Raw genomic sequence first — 17,092 nt, forward strand, 5'->3', positions numbered from 1 at the left:
GGGGTGCTGCCAAACACAGCTGTACGGGCACAGCTGGCACCGCTAGGAGGGCATCTCATAGCCAAGGGGACATGCCCAGAGCTTTGCCACACCAGAGGGATGTGGCGCAGCTGGATGCAACTTTGCCATGGTGCACAGGGAGGATGAGAGCCCCATCCCACCCCGAACAGCCCTGATCCTGCACCAGGGAGCAGGTCTGTCCTGTGCTGGCATGGGAGCAGAAGGGTGATGGATGCCGTGGGGCTGGAGCCCAGCACAGCAGTGGTGGGGAGCCCATCACCAGGCTCTCCAGGCACCTCTGGAGAGGCACAGCCTGTGATCAGCCCAGTGCAGGGTGCAGGTAATGCTCACGCTGGCACCCCAGCAGCACGCACCCCAGGCAGCAGGGCTGGTACCCTCTGGCCGTGGCTCCTCCATCTCAGCCCTGGCCCCAAGGGATGTGAGGAACCGGATGGGAGCATGCCTAGCCAGCGGAGTGTGTGGATCTGCTCTTCATGCTCCGAGACATCACTCAGCTGCTCCCTCGCGCTCGGCTGTGCCCGCAGGCCCTGTCCTGCCCTGTCCTCTGCAGCCACCGGCACCCGGTGCCCGGGCAGCACCCTCCTGCTCCTCCCGGCCCTGGACCGCTCCTCCTGCCCCATCTGCAGCACTTCACCCAGGCAGCTCCTGCCTCCCGCTTGCCTTTCGTAAAAACAACAGAGCCATAAACTGCCAGCAGAGCTGCCTCAGCACAGCAATAGGGCTGAGGTTTTAAATGCACCCAAGTCAGGAGATTGGAAGTTATGGGTCCCCGAGCAGCTGTAGCTCAGCCACATGGTGCCCATGATGGCCCTGTGTGTGCACAGCCGCTGCGCCGCGGGCAAGGGGCAGAGTTAGCGTTACCATGGGAACCATCACTCCCCATTTCCTGACATCTGTGTGATTAAAACCTCAACCTTAATGCCACAGCCCCACCAATGGCATGTGTGGCGGGGGCACCCTGCCTGCCCTCCCTGGACTGCCGGGTGAAGGGGCTGGGCGCCAAGCCTGGGACTGCCCCTGCCCCTCAGTGGCTGGCGGAGAGGTGGTGGCCAGACCGGGTCTGCAGCGGAGAGCGGGAATTCGGAGGAGGCCTCTGGGAAGTCCCGATGTGAGCTCCACAGCCCAGCTCCTGGGGCTGGGATCCAGCCCAGTGGCGGGCCCCGGGGCCGAGCACACCGCGGGCACGGCACACAGCTGGCCACCGAGCACACTGCATCAATCAGCCCCAGCATGGGCCACGAGCGCTGACGGCACGGCGGGTACCGCCTGCTGTGGAACACATGGCTATCAGCAAACATGCCACGTGTGCCACGCCAGGCACTGTGGAGCTGTGTGCCTTCAGCACCCCTGTGTGCTGCAAACCCTGGGCATGCCGCTGGCACCAAGTGTGGAACATGCTGCAAACGCCTAACACCTCACTGGGCTTCATCCTGAACACGCTGCGAATAGGGAAAGCATCCGACTGCCGAGCATCCTGCAAGCGTCGACCCCAAATGTGAGCTGGGCCATTGCAAATGCGACACCTTCAGGCACCGAGTGCCAGCTCCCTGCAAACAGGCGGCTGACACCAAGCACTGAGGGCACCGCTGTTGCCACGTGTGCCATGGGCACTGAAAACTGTGCTGTGAACACGGAATACATGGCAGGCTGTGAGTGCTGAGTGCGCTGCAAAGCAAGCCTTGGCAGGGAAACCACAGGCTGATGGCACTGCTAAGGTGAAAGCAGGTGCTAGCAGTGCACACAGAGCATGTTGCCACTCCGAAGCGGGCTGGCATCTGGCACCGAGCACAGGCTAAATAGCAGAAGCACCACTAACACTGTGCAGCAAGCTCTGTAAATAGCAAAAGCATCAGGGAGCTTGTACCAAACACACCATGGGCTGCGATCACAAAGCACGCAGCAAGCGAGCAGCGCATCAGGCACTGGGGGCTGGATGCAGGGCAAGCAACAAGCACACACACCTGCGGGAGCGAGCAGGGAGCACGCAGGCAGCAGGAGCACACTGCGGGCGCTGCAGGCTGAGCCCACTGCAAGCACTGCCTGCGGCACTGGCACTGAGCACTGGCCACAGTGCCAGAAGTCTGCTGTAGACACCAATCACACCATGGTGACCAAAACACTGAGCACACCACAGAGAGCAGGCCAGTGCAAGCACTGGCTACGCTGCAAATGCCAAATCTAACAGGCGCCGGGCACACCTTCAATACGAAACACTACCTGCGGAGATTGCTGAGCGCTTGGCAAACATGAAACCACAGCTGACAGCAAATGCTGAAGGCGCTGCAAACATCAGCGGCGGCAGGTCCCACACCCTGAGCACACCGCGTGTGCCGAGCACTGTCGACACTGAGTGCGAGCACTGTGCAAATAACAACGATGCCACAGGTATTAAGTGCTGAGCACTCTACAATTATCAAGCAAACCGTGGGCATCAAGTGTTGCACACACCATGACCGCAAACACACTGCAGGCACCAATTTGACAAATGCACTCCTGATAACAAGCGTGTGGCTGGTGCTAAGCACGCTGAAAAGAGCCGTGCGAGTGTGGGTACAGAGTGCCATGGGCTATTGCATACACCAAACCTGGCACAGGCACTGGGGATGCTGCATACATCAGCTCGGGCTTTGTGTGTGTTGCAAATACCCAACATAGCATGGGCACTGACAACCAAATGCTTCTCTGGCTCCTTGTTATGTGCTGCGCTATAAATAGGAAATGTGCCACGGCACCACCCTCTAAATGCATTGCAAACACCAAATGGATGCAGACACCAGGCACCCCCATGCTGACCACCGAGAGCTGGGCACGCTGCAACCAGCCCTCTTCCAACGCCTGCCTCAAAGCCCATGGCAAAGAGCAGGCCCCCCAGGCGCCGCGTGCTCTGCAAACACCAGACTCGGCAGCGGCACCAAGCGCTGGCACACCGTGTGTCACAAACCTGCCCCAGGTTGTGCAACAGCAACCCGGCAAGCCGCTTGCAGCCGGCGCTGAGCGCGCTGCCAGGGGGATGAAGGCAGCCCTGCCCGCAGGCTGCCGGCCCCACAGCTCCCCCACCCCAGGGTGCGTGGGGTCCTGCCTGTCTCTTGGGGAGCGACAGCTGTGCAGGAGGGCCAGTGGTGCGGCGCGTGCCGGTGTGCTCAGGGCCTGTTACTTCATTTTCACTTGTCCCATCCCATTAGCACAGCTGTCTGCCACCAGAGAAGGGAAAATTGATGCTAAACGGGATATCAATTTATCATGGAGTGTGTCACCCGCCGCACAGCTCTGCCAGCCGAGCAGCAGAGACGCGCTGCACCAGCCAAGCAACACCTGTAATTAACAGCTCGTCAGCCTCCCCCACGCGGTGCAGCCTGGGCACCAGCCGGCGGGTGCGGCGCGGGGAACCCCAGCTGCGGTGCCACCCTCCGCCCCCCGCTGGGACCCCAGCATCACTCCTCAGGGGCCATGTGTGCCCACCTCCCACCCTGCTGCCAGGGATGGAGGCAGCCGGCAGGTTGCATGTGGGTGCAGCGGGGTTGCCAGCCCATGGGATGCTTGGAGAGAGAGGTTTCTCCCCTGTCCCAGCCCCGCCTCAGCTGTGTCCCCCTCTGCCCTGATCCCTCGCTGCTGAGGTTCTCCTGGCACAAGGCAGAGCCGTAACTCACGGGGTGACGGTGCCCGGTGAGTAACGAGCCAGGAGCCCGGCTCCCAGGCGTGAGTTATGGCCGCTGCCTGCGCTTAGTGAGACATCAATCCCAGTGGGCGGCAGGGATAGAAACGTAGCGTTCAGCGTGCCGGGACGGGGCCGCAGGACAGCCCATCAATCCTGGGCAGCAGGGTGGGATGCCAGCACGGGCAGGGAGCGGGCACGGCTGGAGGGCACCCACTGGGAACACCCATGCCCATGTCCAGCCCCTGTCCCCCTGGGTGCCCCCAGCCCCAGGGCGAATGCAGGCTGTCGTGCCCAGCCCATGCTGCCCGGCTGTGGGGCCACAGCAGGAGGGACGTGTCAGATGTGGCTTCTCCCAGCCCTGGGGATGCCAGTGGCTGTCCTCTGGGAACGGTGGGAGCAGGAAGGAGGGAAGGGGCCACCGGGACAGCCTGGCACAGAGCCAGGAACGGGGTCCCAACCCAGCACCGGCAAAATCTCCGAGGGGTTTTGCATGAGCAAGCTCTCCATCCCTGCTACTTCAGGCTGCTCAGCAGTGCCCCCACCTTCCCACGATGGCCCTGCCATACGGGGGTGCTGCAGCCGCACAGCCCCTTCCCCACCGTGCCTTGGCAGGAGCAGGACCAAACCCCCACCCAGCTGCGACCGGGCACTGCCAACCCCCGCCCTGCACCCGGCATGCCCGGGCTGTGCGGCAGCGGTGCAGCGGGCCGCCGGCGGGAGGGAGCGGGCGAGCAGGGCGGCCAGCAGAGCGGAGGCTGTTTGTTGCTTTGATGTTAAACAGCCAGAGATGAAATGTGTGCCCCGGGGCTGGGCCCCTTGCAGCCAGCCGGCCGGCCAGCCTCTGGCTGCGGAGCCGTGCCAGCGCTGGGGCTGATAATTGGATGCATGTTTCTTCCAATGAGTTTGTATCATTTTTATGTAAATTTGACATTTTCCTGATGTTCTGTAATGTGCACAAAGCAAGTGCCTCTCCTGCCGTCGGCAAAGCCTATTTCCTTCCTGTCTGAAGTGCTGTGTTGATTTAAGGGCCTGCTAATACGCGCAGCCGGGCCCCCCCCGTGCACATGCACGTGCCTGCACGTGGCTCGCTGGCTCCGATCTCTCTCCATCAGCCTGATGTGCAGCTCCCGGGTGCCCAACCCCATGTCTGACCCAGCGCCGGGGCCGTCCTGCACCGGCACAGCATGAAGCTGGGCTCCCCGAGACAGCAGAGCACCTTCTTTCCCCATCTCATGTGCCACCAAATCCTTGCTGGCACCGCCAGACACCACTTGGCTGTTTGGCTTATCCCGGCAGAGGTGAAGAGGTGCCTCCGTGCTCGGCATTGTGGGGGGGACCGCCGGCAGCCCCGCGGGGCTCTTTCATCTCCTGGAGGAAGGCGGGAGGAGATCAGAGCCCTGGAGCCAGAGGGAGAAGAAAGTGGACGACAACCAAGGGACACCTTTCTGGCAGCGCAGGGAGGTACTGCTAATTAACTGCACACCCAGGGCTGCGGGGGACCATGCAGGGGGAGCTTTGAACCCCACCGCTCCAGGAGCTGCCGGAGGGGCCGGGATGGATCTGCCCGGGCATCCCGGAACGCTCCTGGGCAGGGGTCTGCATGTCCTGGCCACAGCACCGCCTGCCCATGGGCAGCAGCCGTGGCACTGGGGGGGGCCTTCCTGGGGGCGAGGGCACCCCCGCTCCCATGTCTCCTGGCTTCTTGCGCCACGCAATTTTGCTGGGCTCCGTCTGCGGCGCAGGCGAGCGGGTTTCAAAGGCAGCGCTGCTATTTAAAGCCCTTATTGTTCGCGTCCTTGACACCAGCAGCTACATCCTGCTGTCGTTCGATGCGAGCGCATCCTGGCCCGGCCAGCCAGAGGAAGGCAGCTAATGAAGAGCAAGTGCAAAGACGCCTCTTCTTTGTCCTGATCACAAAGCGGCTTCCCAAACAGTCCCCCTCTGCCCTGTTCTGGGCGGCTATTTATAGCTCCCCTTCCCCAGGGCACGCCGGGAGTTTCCTCCAGACAGCGATGCCCTGAGATCCCTTTAACGGGCCGCAGGGATGAAGGCTCTCTGGCCCCGCGGCCCTGGGAGCTGCTCACAAAGACGCCCCATCCCTGCCTGCTCCCCTTGCAGGGGCAGCTACGAGGGCAGCCAGGTCAGCCAGGGCCAGGAAGAGGGTGGGCTCCCCACTGGGGTCAGCTCCCTGCTCGGCCCAGGCAGCCAGCGGCCCCTGGGGGAGCTTCTTCATCTGGGCAGCATTGCTGCCTCCCTCCTCTTCCTCCCACAGGCGGGCACACATCTGCGGCCGCCGCTTCCCTACTCGCCTTGGGCGCAGGGCTGTGCAGCTGCAGGATGCAGTGGAGGGCTGGGTGCCCCAGCCGAGCCCCCTGTGCCTTGGGGCAGCCTGCCTGCTGGCCCCTCGATCGCAGCGGGTATCTGCTGCGCCCCCGTGCCAGGCGCTGCTCTCTCCAGCGAGAGGCTTTGACAGGAAATTAAAGATTAACGTTCCCCGCGGCACCTGTGCCGGCAGCACCCACGGTGCTGAGGACGTGCCCGGCATGGCAACCCGGGCTGGGGTAGAGCTGGGGCAGGGGTGCCTGGGGCATGTGGGCAGGGAGCAGGGGGTCTGTATGGGAGGCAGAGATGGGGATGAGGAAGGAAGGGATGTGTCCCCTGGGCACCGAGCCACTGTCACTGCATCCAGCATCCAGAGCCAGGCAGGGAAATGCTACCCCACAGGCAGGGCAGCGCCAGGGCCGAAGGGGCTAGAGAGGTGGCTGCGGAGGGTGGCAGGTCTCGAAGCTCTGTGCAGAGCCCTCAGCCCCTTCCCTGCCTCCTTCAGCACCGGGGCTGGTCTGGCCAGGGAGCCACCAGCCCCTCGAGGGGACACCCCGTGCCTGGCTAACTGGCTGCCTGGCACGACGAGCAGAGCCATGCAGCTGAGCAGGCAGCGTGATGCCAGGAGCGTTTCCTCCCTCCCGCTGGGAGGGGATTAAGCTCAGCCCGGCTCTGGCTGGCAGCAGCCATGCCCACACGGCTGCACCCGCGGCTGCAGCTGCCGCCTCAGCTCCCGGCGCAGCTGGGTGTTCTGTGCCTGCTGCACCCACCGCCCGCTCCCATGGCACCCCCACCCTGCTCCCAGGGCACAGGGCTGTGCCAGACCCCCTTGTGCCCTGCACCGACTCCCATGGGCATTGTGCTGAGCCCCACGAGGGCGGTGGGACCTGTTCCCCCACTGCCTGCCCTGGGCATGCACCCGCTGTGACCATGGGTCTCTCCCCGGGAGCACCGGGCACTTTGGTGTTGGAGGGCTATGGTTTTGTGAAATATGGCCCCTATAAATCCCACTGGGTGCAAGCCGTAATTCTCAATATATTTTCAAATATAGTTCAATTATTTTTCCCATATATCATGGGGAAATTGCATTGGCGAGTGGCGGTACTAAGCAGGGAGCGCGTGGCAGGGCGGCGTTAATAGGATTGTGCATGGTATTATGCATGAGGTCGTTCAGGACACAGTGGGGAACCTCGCGTGCTCCAGAGAGACAGGAAGGAATAAATCAGGCTATTAGCCCAGCACCTTGCTCAGGTCTGCAGGGGATTAATCTCTGCAGCGCACAGGGATCCCAGCTGGGCTGCCTCCCTGGGCTCTTCCCAGCAGCTCTGTCCCACTCCCTGCCTGCGTCTGCCCAAAATACTGGGGAGCGGAGGCAGTGCTGAACGTGCCAGGGTCACCAAAGTGGGTGTGACATGTGGCCAGGGAGCGGGCATCCCGGGACTGCACTCAGGACAGTCCCTGAGCCCGTTAGCAAGGCTGGTGGGGCATCCCAGGAAAGCCCTGGGTGTCTCGGGACCTTTCCTGGGAAAGCCTCATCCTTGGCTTGAGCTTGCGGAAGGGCTGAGGATGAGCATGTCCCCAGCCCGCAGCCCTTGTTCCAGCTCTCTGCGTGGTCCCAGCAGCTTCGTGTCCAGTGCCATGCTGCAGGTGGGCAGCGTGGGGTGCCCTCGCCGCCTCTCGCCATGAGGCAGACGCTTGGCCAGCAGTACCTGGGGAGCAGCCTCAGCCTTCAGGACGGGCGCGTGTAATCAGCCGGGACAGTCATATTTCCTTTGGTTCGCCATGAATATTTATGCAATTTGCGCAGAGCTGCTGGAGCTGAGCTACTGAGCCGGAGGGGAGACAGCAGCCTGGCCCCCCAGCTCCCCCCAGGTGCCATGGGACACCCCTGGGGCTGGTCCTGCTCGGCCGTGCCACGTCACACACCTCCACACCGCAGCCGACAGGCGGTGAGGTGGGAAGCAAGGGTCCTGGGAGCAGCGACCTTGGGGACGGACGCAAGGGACGGCAGGGTGTCTGAGGTGGGGCTGGGCACTGCTATGCTGGGTTTGCAGTGGGAACATCTGCACCGGCCACAAACCATGCAAACAGCACCAAAAGCAGGTCCCAGACACTGGGCTCGTGGGCTGCTGGCTGTGCTGCAGCTGGAGACTGCCTGCCTGCTGCCCGTCTGCCTGGGAGAGCCCAGCAGCCTCGGCACCACCTGGGCTGGTGCCAACAGGGATAGAGCCCAGCATGCAAGCGGCAGGAGGACTTGGTTGCATCTCTCCAGGTGTCTCTATTTGGGTGCAACTGTAAACCTCACCTGCACTCGCTGCTTGCTTCGGCACCGCCAGCCCCATCTCTGCCAGGGAGCGCCCATGCCCTTGCCCAGCGGGTCCTTCATCTCCCTGCCTGCCGTGGGGCACCCACTGCGGGGCCCGGCAGCCCCCCAGGGACCCAGCCAGGGGGTGAATGGCTGGAATTACCGCAGGACCCACTGCCACGGGCTTGTGCCTGCACCCAGCCCAGGGCACAGGCGAGGGCAAGGGACAGCGCTGCTGTGGGCTGCAGACCCCTCCCTGGGGTGGCCCACGCAGGATCCCCAGGGCTTCTTTACAGGGGCCGGGTATCTGGGGCTACCTCCGCAGGCAGGATCCAGCAGGATGCTTGCTCCCCTTGCCCAGGGCTTGGCCCACTCGGAGTAATGAAGAGGTTTCCTGGTGCCTGGCAGATGCCGTTCACCCCCTGGCTGGGTCCCTGGGGGGCTGCCGGGCCCCGCAGTGGGTGCCCCACGGCAGGCAGGGAGATGAAGGACCCGCTGGGCAAGGGCATGGGTGCTCCCTGGCAGAGATGGGGCTGGCGGTGCCGAAGCAAGCAGCGAGTGCAGGTGAGGTTTACAGTAAAGGGAAAAACAAATTATTAATCATGAGAGCAGCCCCAGCCGGGCTGTCAGGGCCGCATGGGCTCATGAATATTCAGCATCGGGCTGAGCACTAAATCTCATTTAAATGTCAGGGACCATTAGGCAGACAGGGAGGGGGCTGGGATCGCAGCTCCCCGCTCCGTGCCAAGCCCCGTGCCAGCTGGATGGGCCAGGACCAGGGTGCTGGCACCCCCCGGCACAGCTGGGCAGGGGCCACACCGGTACTCTGAGTGCCCCTAGCCCAGCCCAGCGCCTGCATGCTCCTCAGGGGTGTCTGAACCCCCCTGGCACCTCTGCCAACCCTGAACATCTTCTGATTGCTGATGGGTGCTGAAAACCCACACTGAGCACTCTACAGATCCAGACCCTGCCAGCCACGCGCCCCACTCCTCCTGGGCAGAGGAACGAATCCTTCCGGATCATCCGCCCAGGCAGGCTCAGCCCGGCAGGACACACACGCTCTCCCCAGCCCCCAGCATCCTGGCTGAGCCCTCCTTATTCCTCAAGGCACGTACAGGAGCAGTCCTGCGTCCTTCCCTGGGTGCAAGGCTGGTGGGTGCCAGAGGGGTGCCCGGAGGTGTGCCTGGAGGGGTGACTGGAGAGGTGCCCAGGAGCACCCTGCACGGTGTTGCAGGACCGAGGCCGTGCCGGGGAGGTGTGGGCAGCACACCCAGGGCTCTGCACACTTGGCATCCTCCTTTGGAGCACACCACAGGGCCCATTCCCTGGTGGTGCCAAGGCACCAGTCCTTTCCACACCAAACACCCTCTCCTCTTGAGCTGCCCACCTGCACCCAGCCGTCCATCGTGCTCAGGGTGGTGGCTCCCAGTGGTGCCCATGGTGGTGGCAGCAGCAGCAGGCAGCAGCAGGCAGCAGGAGGGAGCGAGGCACGTCTGGGCACTGCCTCCCTGTGCTGGCACTCACACTCTCTCCAGCTCAGCAGGGGCCTGGCAATTACACGGATACGTTTAAGCTCTTAATCCTACTGAAGATTATTCCAAGGTTGGGGCGCGAGGCAGGTCACCATGCGCTGCCAGGCTGCAATGCGTCCCTGCTGCCATCTGCCGGGACAGGCCAGCTGAGAGGATGCCGGCACCCTGGTGAACGGCAGTTCTCCCTGTGCCTGGGCCACCGGCATCCCTCTACCCATGGCATGGCCACAGCCACGAGCCTGCTGGCATCTCCTGAAGGTTTGAGCCTGGCATGGGGGACCCTGCCTGCAGCCTCTCCCAGGTGCTGGTGCTAGCCCCTGGTACCTCCCCTGGCTCTCCCACCTCCCAGCCCCATCAGCTCCATGTGGTTGCCCCACACTGCTCCATGGGAAGCGTGATGGGTAGCCTGAGCCATTCAGAGGGATGAGGAGACCTTTGAAGAGGAGACTCTCTCCAGTGGGGCACAGGGGACATCTTGGACTTGCCATGGATGTGGCTGGGGACCAGGGCTGCTGCCTGGCTGTCCAGGAGGACACCAAAGCTCAGAGCTGCAGAGGAGCATCTGAGGGACCCTCGATACCAAAGAGTTGGCTCGCAAGCTCTAAAACTTTTATCATCACTGGCACTGAGGGGTGATGGTCTAAGAGCAGCAAGTGGCTCAACAACGGTGCAAACCAACCTGGGGGCAGGTCTGAAGCCCTCTGAAGAGCAGGACCATTAATTGCAGTGGCTCATCCCCTGGGCTGTGTTGGGGTCTCCTCCAGGCACCTCCAGACGAGCGCGAGTGCTTTACAGGGCCGTTGGCCCTGCCCGAGGTGGGTTGTGCGGTGGTAACTAAAAGGGGCGAAGGTGCCTAAGGGAGGGAATAAGTGGTCAGGCTGGGCGGTAGCACCTGGGATTCCCACTCCAGCCCTCTGCATCGCTCATCAGAAATCAGCACCCGCTTCCCAGCAGGGCCACGGTCCTGCCCTGCCCGCTGCCGACAGCTGACGGAGCCCTGCAGGACCTGGCATTTCCTCCCTGGGAAGATGTGTAAGTGCTGCAATCCATCACTGTCCTGTCTCCCGCGGCAGGCCAGCCAAGCTGGGGGACGGGGCTCTGCAGGGGGGCCTGGCGTTAGCAGCCAGAGGGAGTGGGGTTCCCTGGGGCCGGTCCCAGGGGATGGTGAGAGGGTGATGCATGCTGCACCCTTGGGTGCTCTCTGTGACCACGCTGCACCATTTGCACCCGGGACCAGCACCAGGCTCACCCCGCCAGGCAGGGACAGAGGCCAGGGCAGCACTGCACCTGCTCTTCACCCCCAGAGTCCCCACATCCTGCAATCTCCTCGGAAAGACACTTCTCCAGCCCACGGTCCCTCCTGCTGTGGGATGTGCTGGGGACCAGCGCTGGGTTCTCCTGCTTTCCCCTTATCCAGCTCCCCAGCAGCGCAGCCATCCCGCACACCAGCATGCAGACACACCAGCCTCCACACCCCATCTCGCTACCCCACCGTACCCTGCCTCCCCTCACGCCCCCCAAGCCCCATGGCGCTGCCCACGCCCCAAACTCCTGCATCTCCTCCTGCTACTGGTTGGGAAGGTAAAAAAAAATATTAATGATTATTAGGAAGAGCTAAAGTGGAATTGCAAATGTTATTTCTCTGGTAGATGGATGATAGCGGAATGATAGATAGCTGGATGGATGGATCTCTCTCCCTCCAAGCTGTAACCCCCTTCCAATCGCTCCCTCCGGAGCGCTGCTGTCACCTTGTCTCTGCTCAGAAGGGCTTTTACTGGCTCACTGGGGGATGCACGAGAACAGGTTATTAATACATGGAGAGGGGGATGGAATCCATTTGACTTGAAAATAGCTGAGAAACTGAACTGCACTTTTAAAATCTGCTTTTAATCAGAAGGAAAAGAAGAGAAGTTTGAACAATTAGGGAGTAATGAAGAGCTTCAGAAAAAAAAGCTCTCTGAAGATTAGCTAAGATTTTTACAGCACTTGGAGAATTTAAAGAGCTATGCTGGTATCGAGCAAAATGATACAAATATTCCCTGTGAAAATCATAGGCGGTGGAACTGACGGCGAGTGCTGGAGCTTGGATGTCCACAGGCAGGCACAGAGCCGGCTCGCTGTGAGCAGTGATGCTGTGCTGCCTGCACGCCAGGGCAGGCGAACAGCCGGCAGCGGCAGGGCTCATCCCTCACCCCCTGCCCACGAGAGGTAATGGGAGCGTGGCCAGGAGGGACCCCCGGCTTGGCTGTGGATGGAGAGCCATGGCAGAGGCTCATGCTGGGTGCTGGGGAGAGCATGCAGCTGCCACGGCGAGGCTGGACCCATCCCAGCGGCTCCAAGCCCTCGGCAAGGGGACCAGGGGTGATTCCCAGCAGATTTGCGTTTTGGGGGGCTGGGGATGCCCAGCAGATGGGCATGGGCGGGCACATCCCTGGAGGAGAGCGCATGGAAAAGCGTCCCTCAGGTGCTCCCATGGCGCACACGTGGGGCAGGCAGCCCCGATGCCGGCATCCCCTGCCCCGAGCTGACCCCCAACCCCCGCCAGGTGGGGAAGCCCGAAGGTCGGCCTGTCCGTCCCCGTGTCGGCGGCTGCTCCTCACCGGTACCTGCCAGGGGCCCGTCACCGGGAGGCGAGCGCGGGGGCTGCACAGCCGCACACAGCAGCAGCTGGGTAATTTTCATGCTAAGTGAAAAGTAAAGTGCACAGACTCTTTATTAGAGCGAGCACGGTGCGGGGAACAATGAAAGCAGTGATGATCGTTAACTTTCTAATCGGAGGAGAAAAGTCCTCAATGCAATTTTTATGGTAATAACATCGACACTAAAGATAATTGCTCCCTGCGTCGCGCTTAGCGCCGGGAAACTGTTTGGGAAAAAAACATTAATTTGCAGGAACTGAGCCAAAGTTTCCTTAAGGCAGCTGCTCCCCGTGCCACCCTGCCCCCAGCCCGCGCCGGCACTGCCTGCTGGCTGACCCCCTGCCCGGCCCACCTCTGCCCACGCCGGCACCCCTCATCCCTCGCGCTAGCCAGGCTGGGTTTGCACCACGCTGGTGCTGGCCGGTGGCACGGGGCTGTCCCATCATCAGTCCCCGGGGTTCAGCTCAGCAGGAGATGCCGGAGGCGGTGCAGCCCATTGCTGCGGTGGTGGAAGAGGGCCAGGAACATTTTGGGCAACGTGATGGAGCAGTGCTCATGCTGCGGCAAAGGGGACGGGCAGGGCTGCCCCGCGTGCCAGGACCGCCACGGGCAGGGAGGGATGGGAGCTTGTGGTCCCCGGGGAATAATAAGCGTAGGAGAAATTACAGCCAGGTGACATTTTAACGAGCCGGCGTCCAGCGTGGCATTAATATTCCAGGGGCTGCAATTCCCTGGCGGGCGTTTGAGAAATGAAAAAAAAAAAAAAAATCCCAGCCCAGTAAAATCAAATAAATAAATCTCTGCCTAAGCGTGGCGTCTCCCCGCCCCCGGCACGGAGCAGGCAGCACGCGGTGTGATTTCCCCTGTGATCCCCTGCCGCCGAGCAAGCAATCGGCTCGTCTTTGAGCACAGCGGCAGGATGATTTATCCTGGCTCCCGGCACCCCGGCTGGGACGAGAGCGCGGGGCCGGGGATGATGCATTGGGCAGGAGCAGAGGTGGCGGCGGGGGGAAGGCAGGAGAGCAGGGCGCGCACACAGGCCACCACTCAATCCTAAATTAATTTTAATATTTGACAAATCAAATCTACTTAGGTGAGCCATGGGCCATGCAAGGGAGATTTATGAGGGTTTGGGGCTGTCGGCTGCGCGCGTAGCCTATGTTCGCCGCTGCCCAGCAGGGCTCTGGCACTCACGGCGTTGCTAATTCCTCCCTCCCCGGGGGCAGGGATACAGCCAGCATGTCCAACTGGTGTGACAGCGGCAAGAAAAATGTCCCGGCCTCTAAGTCTTGGCTTATTAGGCTGGCGGGAGTGACGGGCCCTTTGCCTGCCCCAGCTCTGAGCCCACCGGCAGAGCTGGCAGCCAGGGCACGGCACCAGCCATGGCTGGAGGTGGTACCCGATGCCCGGGATGTCCCTGGGAGCTCCGGCTGAGGCAGGGAAGAGCAGCCGGTTCCAGCATGCCAGGGACTGCTCTCCCCGCTGCGCGGCTGGAGCAGTTTCCCGTGGGTTGGGGGCAATTATAAACCTGCAGGCTGAGGAGCCGCACTGGGAGCTGGAAGTGGTGTGAGGGGTGCGCAGAGCCATTCCCCCACAGGGTCCTTTCAGTCCCAGCTCCACCACCAGCCCGCAGATTCATGGGCCCCGGGAGGTGACAGGAAACCTGATAGGTTTTAAGACAGCAACATGCCCTGAATCTGCAAGGTGCCTGAGCAGGCGAGGCAAGGAATCCAAAACGTTTACAGCCTCAGGGGACGTGGCGACTGCAGAGCAGGGAAGGCAGGCTGGGCTGCCAGGGATGAGCCAGCCACGCTGGGGAGAGACCGCCGGCATCCCTGATGCGCTGTTGTAAATCCCTCCCTCGGCACGGACATCTCCCCAGCAGCTCTGCGGGACTGGCAGGGGAGACTCAGGGAAGCCCGGTGCCCCCATGCCAATCCCGCTTCTGCGGCAAAGCCCTGGCATTGGGGGCTCCCCCGGTCTGCAGAGGCCTCTCGCGGTGATGTCGGAGAGGGGTCTTCAACACTTTCTGCCCCGGTGCCCCTCACTCCTGCCCGTGGGTGAGGACCAGCCTGTACTTGTTTCTTCTTGCTGACTCCTTTATTTGGTACAGCCAGATTCGCTGTGCCCATGTGCCCAGGCAGGGAGACCATGGCTGCCCTCAGCCAGCCCTTGCCTGGATGATGCTACTACAGAGACACGGCACTGGGCTCTGTGCTGGAGACAAGCCCCATGTCTGGCTGCAGCCTCAAGCTGGGGTGTCTCGAGGGACCTACAGTGGCACATGGCACATGGCAGGGCAGGCAGCCTTTCCAACTCCTCCAGCAGCCAAGAGGCAAGCAGCGTGCAAAGCTCGGGCCAGCCCAGAGCCCTGGGTGGCTCCACTGCCTGCCCTGCCTGTGCCTCCCCCAACTCCCACTCTGCCAATGGCAGAACCCCAGGCATGCCGGAGAACAGCCAAGGGCCACGGGAGGGATGTGAGATACAGGAGAGACAGCCTGTCTGCAGGGATGACACACACACCTACACCCAGCAATTCTTACAGTATAAAACGGAGACCTCAAAGGACTTTAAGAAATGTCTGTAAGTTGCCTGGGCCAGTGGGGACTGGCTGTGAGAGGTGATGGACATAAGAAGGCAGCAGTTTCCAGCCCCTGCCTGCCCCTGTGCTTGGCCAGGCTCCCGGCTGCGTGCCAGGGCCAGCCATTGCATCCCAGCAAGTCCTTGCAGAGCAGAATGCAGCAGGATGGACAGAGGGCTGTGCCTCTGGGGCTGTGAGCCCGCGGCAGAGCTTTGTCCTTGAGAGCTGCACGCTGTTCCTGGTGTCTCTCTCCAGCCCAGCTCCAGCCCCACGGGTGCCCCATCCCTAGCAGAGTCAAACCACACCAGCCCCAGCGATACACGGTCCATGGTAAGGTGGGGCGGCTGGCTTTTGGGCACTGTGTTACGGCTCCAGCTCTCAGCAGAAGTGTATGCTCTTGTAAAATATCTACACGTGGATGCAGAGATTTCCAGGGATCTGAGAACACTGTGCTGATAATTAAACATCTGCTCTGCATTTGTCTGTCTTCCTGCCGCGACATCGCTCCAGTCCTCGCCCTCCCCTCTCTGTCCTCCAGCAAGCGCTCAGGACCAGGACTGTATCCCCTGCTCACTGCTCTGCCCCAGCCTGAAGGAACAGCATCCCGGGCCATGAGTGCTGTGAGAGAGAGGGCAGCTCTGGGCACCCCTCGGAGCAAACAGCAGCTTCACTGCCAGCACCTGCAGCCTTTGCGGGGTTGTGAAGCTGACAGCCTGCCCTGTGGCTCATACGAGCCCAAACAGTTTCGCTGAGCCCCACCACGCATTACCAGCCAGTGCTTGTCCATGCACGGTCCCCTGGGCTGAGCAAGCAGCTGCCACCGCCATCCTGCAACCAGGAGAGCATCAAAACAACCTCCAAATTGATCTCTCAGACTCTTCTGCAAGCCCCAGTCACGTCCTGCTAGGAGCAAGCATCCGCTCTAGTTACTGTCTCCTAGGAGAGCACCGAGGGCTTCAGGCTGTCACAAGAGGAGCAGACCCAAACGCAACATCTCCATGGAGCCCGGGGTACGGCAGGCAGAGCCACAGTGCTGCCGAGCAGATGGCACAGAGGCCTGGATCGATGGGAGCTGGCTGGGCCCCACGGGGGCTCTAACAGCTCATACAGGGGCTGGGCTGGTGGTGGGATGAGCCGGCGACAGGGGTGGGTCCCTCCTCCCCCAGCTGTGGTGGGTCCCTCCCCCAGCTGTGGTCCCCCCAGCCCCAGCTGTGCCTGCACCCCTGCCCAAGCACCCAGCAGGGCTGACCCAAGGCAGCTGCATGCTGCCCGCGCGGCTGGCCCCGAGGGGCCACATCCTGCCCATGTTGCACTCCCTGCCTGGCCGCTGGTGGCAAGCTCAGGCACCCTCAGTTCTGTGCCAGCCGGGCACTGCCAGCATCCGCGACGCCACCTCTGCCCTGGGGCCTGCAGCCTGGAGGGGTGCCAGCATCCATGGGGACAGCACCCTGCCAGGGTAAGGGGATGGGGAGCTGGGGTGGGCACAAGGATGGGGGAGGCTCCCCAGGGTGCACTGCAGAGTCCCGGGTGCAGCACCCTAGCACACCCCAGCCACTTGTCCCCCTTCACCAGGGCTGCCCTTTGCGTCAGCAGGGCAGCCCCATCCCTTGTCCCTGCCTGCTCCCTGCCCTCGCCTCCTGGCCCCCATGCTGTTTGTCACACCTGTCACCATGGCAAGGGAGAGATTAGCCATAGACCCTCCGCTCCCGCCCCAAGCCACTGATTCATATTCATGAGACTTCAAAGCATCTCGCCCAGCTCCCCTGCACCAAACCTAATCCTCTGCTGCAGCACCGTGCCAGCAGCCCTCACTCGCAGCACGGGGCCGGTAGCTGGTAGCCCCAGAGCCCTCCTGCCCTGGCCGGCGGTGGCCATGCAGCCGCGTACGTATTGCTCCTGCTCCCCCACAGCAAGCCTGGCCCACGATCATGGGGGGATGCTCTATGTCATGGGGGTGCTGCCATGGGAGCCACAAAAATCAGGGATTAGCAGCACGGAGGCGATGATTTGTGTGTCCTCACCTGCACCTGTCCGTCC

Source organism: Aptenodytes patagonicus, chromosome 6, assembly GCF_965638725.1.
Source record: "Aptenodytes patagonicus chromosome 6, bAptPat1.pri.cur, whole genome shotgun sequence".
NCBI lineage: Eukaryota > Metazoa > Chordata > Aves > Sphenisciformes > Spheniscidae > Aptenodytes > Aptenodytes patagonicus.